The sequence below is a fragment of the Heptranchias perlo genome, unplaced genomic scaffold, assembly GCF_035084215.1.
Source record: "Heptranchias perlo isolate sHepPer1 unplaced genomic scaffold, sHepPer1.hap1 HAP1_SCAFFOLD_580, whole genome shotgun sequence".
Lineage (NCBI taxonomy): Eukaryota > Metazoa > Chordata > Chondrichthyes > Hexanchiformes > Hexanchidae > Heptranchias > Heptranchias perlo.
In genome coordinates, this window is record NW_027139602.1 from 88,764 (window position 1) to 97,500 (window position 8,737).

The following is an 8,737-nucleotide window of genomic DNA, read 5'->3' on the forward strand; positions in this document are numbered from 1 at the left end:
CATCTGCAATGTGCTCACCTACTTCCTTTAAAACCCTGGGATGGAAACCATCTGGTCCTGGGGATTTGTCACTCTTTAGTGCTATTATTTTCTTCATTACTGTTGCTTTACTTATGTTAATTTTATCGAGTCCCTGTCCCCGATTCAATACAAGTTGTCTTGGGATTTCCGGCATGCTATTCTCTTTTTCGACTGCAAAAGAGAGGAGTCTCCTCACCCAGACCCCCATCAGAGAGAGAGGAGTCTCCTCACCCAGACCCCCATCAGAGAGAGAGGAGTCTCCTCACCCAGACCCCCATCAGAGAGAGAGAGGAGTCTCCTCACACAGACCCCCATCAGAGAGAGAGGAGTCTCCTCACCCAGACCCCCATCAGAGAGAGAGGGGTCTCCTCACCCAGACCCCCATCAGAGAGAAAGGAGTCTCCTCACCCAGACCCCCATCAGAGAGGGAGAGGAGTCTCCTCACCCAGACCCCCATCAGAGGGAGAGGAGTCTCCTCACACAGACCCCCATCAGAGAGAGAACATCGGAACATAGGAACAGGAGTCGGCCATTCAGCCCCTCGTGCCTGCTCCGCCATTTGATAAGATCATGGCTGATCTGTGATCTAACTCCATATACCTGCCTTTGGCCCATATCCCTTAATACCTTTGATTGCCAAAAAGCTATCTATCTCAGATTTAAATTTAGCAATTGAGCTAGTATCAATTGCCGTTTGCGGAAGTGAGTTCCAAACTTCTACCACCCTTTGTGTGTAGAAATGTTTTCTAATCTCACTCCTGAAAGGTCTGGCTCTAATTTTTAGACTGTGCCCCCTACTCCGAAAATCCCCAACCAGTGGAAATAATTTCTCTCTATCCACCCTATCTGTTCCCCTTAATATCTTATAAACTTCGATCAGATCACCCCTTAACCTTCGAAACTCCAGAGAATACAACCCCAATTTGTGTAATCTCTCCTCGTAACTTAACCCTTGAAGTCTGGGTATCATTCTAGTAAACCTACGCTGCACTCCCTCCAAGGCCAACATGTCCTTCCGAAGGTGCGGTGCCCAGAACTGCTCACAGTACTCGAGGTGCAGTCTAACCAGGGTTTTGTATAGCTGCCGCATAACTTCTGCTCCCTTGTACTCCAGTCCTTGAGATATAAAGGCCAGCGTTCCATTAGCCTTCTTGATTATTTTCTGCACCTGTTCATGACACTTCAATGATCGATGGACCTGAACCCCTAAGTCCCTTTGGACATCCACTGTTTTTAACTTTTTACCATTTAGAAAATATCCTGTTCTATCCTTTTTTGATCCAAAGTGGATGACCTCACATTTGTCTACACTGAATTCCATTTGCCACAGTTTTGCCCATTCCCCTAATCTATCAATATCGCTTTGTAATTTTATGTTTTCTCAACAATGCCTCCAATGCCACCAATCTTTGTGTCATCGGCAAACTTAGATATGAGACTTTCTATGTCTTCATCTAAGTCGTTAATAAATATTGTGAATAATTGAGGCCCCAAGACAGATCCCTGCGGGACTCCACTAGTCACATCCTGCCAATGTGAGTACCTACCCATTATCCCTACTCTCTGTCGCCTTTCGCTCAGCCAACTTCATAACCAAGTCCGTACTTTTCCCTCAATTCCATGGGCTTCTATCTTAGCTAACAGTCTCTTATGTGGGACCTTCTGGAAGTCCATATAAATAACATCCATTGACAATCCCCTGTCCACTACTTTAGTCACCTCTTCAAAAAATTAAATCAGGTTTGTCAGGCACGACCTACCTTTCACAAATCCATGCTGGCTCTCTCTGATTAACTGAAAATTCTCGAGGTGTTCAGTCACCCTATCCTTAATTATAGACTCCAGCATTTTCCCCACAACAGATGTTAGGCTAACTGGTCTAAAATTCCCCGGTTTCCCTCTCTCTCCTTTCTTAAAAAGCGGAGTGACATGTGCAATTTTCCAATCTGGAGGGACAGTTCCTGAATCTAGAGAACTTTGAAAGATTATAGTTCGGGCATCTGCCATGTGCTCACCTACTTCCTTTAAAACCGTGGGATGGAAACCATCTGGTCCTGGGGATTTGTCACTCTTTAGTGCTATTATTTACTTCATTACTGTTGCTTTACTTATGTTAATTTTATCGAGTCCCTGTCCCTGATTCAATATAAGTTATCTTGGGATTTCCGGCATGCTATCCTCTTTTTTGACTGCAAAAGAGAGGAGTCTCCTCACCCAGACCCCCATCAGAGAGAGAGGAGTCTCCTCACCCAGACCCCCATCAGAGAGAGAAGAGTCTCCTCACCCAGACCCCCATCAGGGAGCGAGAGGAGTCTCCTCACACAGACCCCCATCAGAGAGAGAGGAGTCTCCTCACCCAGACCCCCATCAGAGAGAGAGAAGTCTCCTCACCCAGACCCCTATCAGAGAGAGAGGAGTCTCCTCACCCAGACCCCCATCAGGGAGCGAGAGGAGTCTCCTCACCCAGACCCCCATCAGAGAGAGAGGAGTCTCCTCACCCAGACCCCCATCAGAGAGAGAGGAGTCTCCTCACCCAGACCCCCATCAGAGAGAGAGAAGTCTCCTCACCCAGGCCCCTATCAGAGAGAGAGAGGAGTCTCCTCATCCAGACCCCCATCAGAGAGAGAGAGGAGTCTCCTCCCCCAGACCCCCATCAGAGAGAGAGGAGTCTCCTCACCCAGACTCCCATCAGAGAGAGAGGAGTCTCCTCACACAGACCCCCATCAGAGAGAGAGGAGTCTCCTCACCCAGACCCCCATCAGAGAGAGAGAAGTCTCCTCACCCAGACCCCCATCAGAGAGAGAGGAGTCTCCTCACCCAGACCCCCATCAGAGAGAGAGAGGAGTCTCCTCACCCAGACCCCCATCAGAGAGAGAGAGGAGTCTCCTCACCCAGACCCCCATCAGAGGGAGAGAGGAGTCTCCTCACCCAGACCCCCATCAGAGAGAGAGAGGAGTCTCCTCACACAGACCCCCATCAGAGAGAGAGAGGAGTCTCCTCACCCAGACCCCCATCAGAGAGAGAGAGGAGTCTCCTCACCCAGACCCCCATCAGAGAGAGAGGAGTCTCCTCACCCAGACCCCCATCAGAGAGAGAGGAGTCTCCTCACCCAGACCCCCATCAGAGAGAGAGAGGAGTCTCCTCACCCAGACCCCCATCAGAGAGAGAGGAGTCTCCTCACCCAGACCCCCATCAGAGAGAGAGGAGTCTCCTCACACAGACCCCCATCAGAGAGAGAGGAGTCTCCTCACCCAGACCCCCATCAGAGAGAGAGAAGTCTCCTCACCCAGACCCCTATCAGAGAGAGAGGAGTCTCCTCACCCAGACCCCCATCAGGGAGCGAGAGGAGTCTCCTCACCCAGACCCCCATCAGGGAGAGAGAGGAGTCTCCTCACCCAGACCCCCATCAGAGAGAGAGGAGTCTCCTCACCCAGACCCCCATCAGAGAGAGAGAGGAGTCTCCTCACCCAGACCCCCATCAGAGAGAGAGAGGAGTCTCCTCACCCAGACCCCCATCAGAGAGAGAGAGGAGTCTCCTCACCCAGACCCCCATCAGAGAGAGAGAGGAGTCTCCTCACCCAGACCCCCATCAGAGAGAGAGAGGAATCTCCTCACCCAGACCCCCATCAGAGAGAGAGAGGAGTCTCCTCACCCAGACCCCCATCAGAGAGAGAGAGGAGTCTCCTCACCCAGACCCCCATCAGAGAGAGAGGAGTCTCCTCACCCAGACCCCCATCAGAGAGAGAGAGGAGCCTCCTCACCCCCTCCGTCTGGGGCTGGGTTTGACCCCAGGACCCCAGAGGGGTGAAAGGTCAGTGTCTGACCCCCTGCCCCAAATGTCACCCCACCCCCCCCGTCAATGCCCTTTGGAACTAAAAGCTCTCTCACCAGTTGCCTGTCCAGCTGTTGCCTTGGCCAGATAGAGAAGCAGGAGGACCCCCAGGGGAGTCATCTTCCAAGTTGCGTCGATTCACCTGGAGCCCAATCCTCCTGAATTTATACCAGCCCAGCTCCTCCCTCTTCCCCCCCACGGGCTGCCCGTGTCAGATTACTGCTTCAATATCTCTCCGGCTTAGTGGACACCAATCCCTTGGAAGAGGCGGAGGGAGAGTATTGGATTCCACTCTCACATCGTTTTTGAAGTGCAGTCACTGTTGTCATGTAGCAAATGCCAATTTATGCACAGCAAGATCCCACAGCGAGCAATGTGATACTGACCCAGATCATCTGGTTTTTTTCAGTGATGTTGGTCGAGGGATAAATATCGGGGCCCCAGGACCCCCGGGGAGAACTCCCCCCGCCCTGCTCTTCTTCCAATAGTGGGCCGCGGGATCTTTTACACCCGCCCGAGAGGGGCAGACGAGGCCCTCGGTTTAACGTCTCGTCCGAAAGACGGCCCCTCCGACATTGCGGGGCTCCCTCAGTACTGACCCTCCGACAGTGCGGCGCTCCCTCAGTACCGACCCTCCGACAGTGCGGCGCTCCCTCAGTACTGACCCTCCGACAGTGCGGCGCTCCCTCAGTACTGACCCTCCGACAGTGCGGCGCTCCCTCAGTACTGACCCTCCGACAGTGCGGCCCTCCCTCAGCACTGACCCTCCGACAGTGCGGCGCTCCCTCAGTACTGACCCTCCGACAGTGCGGCGCTCCCTCAGTACTGACCCTCCGACAGTGCGGCGCTCCCTCGGTACTGACCCTCCGACAGTGCGGCGCTCCCTCAGTACTGACCCTCCCACAGTGCGGCGCTCCCTCAGTACTGACCCTCCGACAGTGCGGCCCTCCCTCAGTACTGACCCTCCGACGGTGCAGCACTCCCTCAGTACTGACCCTCCGACAGTGCGGCGCTCCCTCAGTACTGACCCTCCGACAGTGCGGCCCTCCCTCAGTACTGACCCTCCGACAGTGCAGCTCTCCCTCAGTACTGACCCTCCGACAGTGCGGCGCTCCCTCAGTACTGACCCTCTGACGGTGCAGCGCTCCCTCAGTACTGACCCTCTGACGGTGCAGCGCTCCCTCAGTACTGACCCTCCGACAGTGCAGCGCTCCCTCAGTACTGGCACCGGGGAGTGTCGGCCTGGATTCTGGGGCTCGAGTCTCTGGAGTGGGGGCTCGAACCCACCACCTTTTGAGGTTGAGGATGCGATGCAAGTCCTGGAGGCAATGCGAGGGGGAGGCTCACAGTGCAATGCCCCTTGATGTTGGTCGCCATGGCAATTGAGGAGCTCAGCCTTTCCCCGAGTCATGTTAAGCCCCTGGGCAGACCCCCATCTGGAGACGCTGGGTTCAGTTCTGGGCGCCGCACCTCAGGAAGGATAGAATGGCCTTGGAGAGGGTGCAAGGCTCCAGTCTGAATCTCTCCATTGGTGAGACAAGGGTTCAGACTCCGACCTTTCACCCTCTGGGGACCCTTGGCCTGACCTCCAGCTCCAGACACAGGGGCGATGAAGGGCCTTGTGTCCGCCTGTGGGCCAGGTGCATTCACACAGTCGGGCCCCGACATTGGTCTCCATGGCGGTTTTGTGTGTTGACAAGTCAACAGATCCGAAAGCAGATCCGTCGGGAACAAAAGGGAACGGGATGCCCATAATGGAGGGGAGAGAGGCCGTAATCACCAGTTTAACATTCGGTCACGAAGGTCCCCGAGATTGGGTTCAGTTTACACTCAATCTCCCGCCCACGGCTCGGGTTTCAGAAAGTCCCTGAGATGCAACACTCAAGGATTAAAGGCTATCGTTTCCTGGGTTGAATGAGGCTTAATATTCGACACCAGAGACGCGGCAGGGGGGAGCCTTCGGGTCACGCACACCGCGAGCCCTCAAATACTGCAGACTGAAGACAGAACCCAGGGAGGGTGAGGCTGCATCTCGAGGAAGAGGACTCCTCACTCCGGTCTGGGACTGTACGGCCCCGTGTGTGTCTCAGTGTCAGCTCCTGTACATTGTACAGTACACAGTGGGTAAAAGGGAACGATTCACTCCCGTCTGGGACTGTACGGCCCCGTGTGTGTCTCAGTGTCAGCTCCTGTACATTGTACAGTACACAGCGGGTAAAAGGGAACGATTCACTCCTGTCTGGGACTGTACGGCCCCGTGTGTGTCTCAGTGTCAGCTCCTGTACATTGTACAGTACACAGTGGGTAAAAGGGAACGATTCACTCCTGTCTGGGACTATACGGCCCCGTGTGTGTCTCAGTGTCAGCTCCTGTACATTGTACAGTACACAGTGGGTAAAAGGGAACGATTCACTCCTGTCTGGGACTGTACGGCCCGTGTGTGTCTCAGTGTCAGCTCCTGTACATTGTACAGTACACAGTGGGTAAAAGGGAACGATTCACTCCTGTCTGGGACTGTACGGCCCCGTGTGTGTCTCAGTGTCAGCTCCTGTACATTGTACAGTACAAAGTGGGTAAAAGGGAACGATTCACTCCTGTCTGGGACTGTACGGCCTGTGTGTGTCTCAGTGTCAGCTCCTGTACATTGTACAGTACACAGTGGGTAAAAGGGAACGATTCACTCCTGTCTGGGACTGTACGGCCCCGTGTGTGTCTCAGTGTCAGCTCCTGTACATTGTACAGTACACAGTGGGTAAAAGGGAACGATTCACTCCTGTCTGGGACTGTACGGCACCGTGTGTGTCTCAGTGTCAGCTCCTGTACATTGTACAGTACACAGTGGGTAAAAGGGGAACGATTCACTCCTGTCTGGGACTGTACGGCCCCGTGTGTGTCTCAGTGTCAGCTCCTGTACATTGTACAGTACATAGTGGGTAAAAGGGAACGATTCACTCCTGTCTGGGACTGTACGGCCCCGTGTGTGTCTCAGTGTCAGCTCCTGTACATTGTACAGTACACAGTGGGTAAAAGGGGAACGATTCACTCCTGTCTGGGACTGTACGGCCCCGTGTGTGTCTCAGTGTCAGCTCCTGTACATTGTACAGTACACAGTGGGTAAAAGGGAACGATTCACTCCTGTCTGGGACTGTACGGCCCGTGTGTGTCTCAGTGTCAGCTCCTGTACATTGTACAGTACACAGTGGGTAAAAGGGAACGATTCACTCCTGTCTGGGACTGTACGGCCCCGTGTGTGTCTCAGTGTCAGCTCCTGTACATTGTACAGTACACAGTGGGTAAAAGGGGAACGATTCACTCCTGTCTGGGACTGTACGGCCCGTGTGTGTCTCAGTGTCAGCTCCTGTACATTGTACAGTACACAGTGGGTAAAAGGGAACGATTCACTCCTGTCTGGGACTGTACGGCCCCGTGTGTGTCTCAGTGTCAGCTCCTGTACATTGTACAGTACACAGTGGGTAAAAGGGAACGATTCACTCCTGTCTGGGACTGTACGGCCCCGTGTGTGTCTCAGTGTCAGCTCCTGTACATTGTACAGTACACAGTGGGTAAAAGGGAACGATTCACTCCTGTCTGGGACTGTACGGCCCCGTGTGTGTCTCAGTGTCAGCTCCTGTACATTGTACAGTACACAGTGGGTAAAAGGGAACGATTCACTCCTGTCTGGGACTGTACGGCCCCGTGTGTGTCTCAGTGTCAGCTCCTGTACATTGTACAGTACACAGTGGGTAAAAGGGAACGATTCACTCCTGTCTGGGACTGTACGGCCCGTGTGTGTCTCAGTGTCAGCTCCTGTACATTGTACAGTGCACAGTGGGTAAAAGGGAACGATTCACTCCTGTCTGGGACTGTACGGCCCCGTGTGTGTCTCAGTGTCAGCTCCTGTACATTGTACAGTACACAGTGGGTAAAAGGGAACGATTCACTCCTGTCTGGGACTGTACGGCCCCGTGTGTGTCTCAGTGTCAGCTCCTGTACATTGTACAGTACACAGTGGGTAAAAGGGAACGATTCACTCCTGTCTGGGACTGTACGGCCCCGTGTGTGTCTCAGTGTCAGCTCCTGTACATTGTACAGTACACAGTGGGTAAAAGGGAACGATTCACTCCTGTCTGGGACTGTACGGTCCCGTGTGTGTCTCAGTGTCAGCTCCTGTACATTGTACAGTACACAGTGGGTAAAAGGGAACGATTCACTCCTGTCTGGGACTGTACGGCCCCGTGTGTGTCTCAGTGTCAGCTCCTGTACATTGTACAGTACACAGTGGGTAAAAGGGAACGATTCACTCCTGTCTGGGACTATACGGCCCCGTGTGTGTCTCAGTGTCAGCTCCTGTACATTGTACAGTACACAGTGGGTAAAAGGGAACGATTCACTCCTGTCTGGGACTGTACGGCCCCGTGTGTGTCTCAGTGTCAGCTCCTGTACATTGTACAGTACACAGTGGGTAAAAGGGAACGATTCACTCCTGTCTGGGACTGTACGGCCCCGTGTGTGTCTCAGTGTCAGCTCCTGTACATTGTACAGTACACAGTGGGTAAAAGGGGAACGATTCACTCCTGTCTGGGACTGTACGGCCCCGTGTGTGTCTCAGTGTCAGCTCCTGTACATTGTACAGTACACAGTGGGTAAAAGGGAACGATTCACTCCTGTCTGGGACTGTACGGCCCCGTGTGTGTCTCAGTGTCAGCTCCTGTACATTGTACAGTACACAGTGGGTAAAAGGGAACGATTCACTCCTGTCTGGGACTGTACGGCCCCGTGTGTGTCTCAGTGTCAGCTCCTGTACATTGTACAGTACACAGTGGGTAAAAGGGAACGATTCACTCCTGTCTGGGACTGTACGGCCCCGTGTGTGTCTCAGTGTCA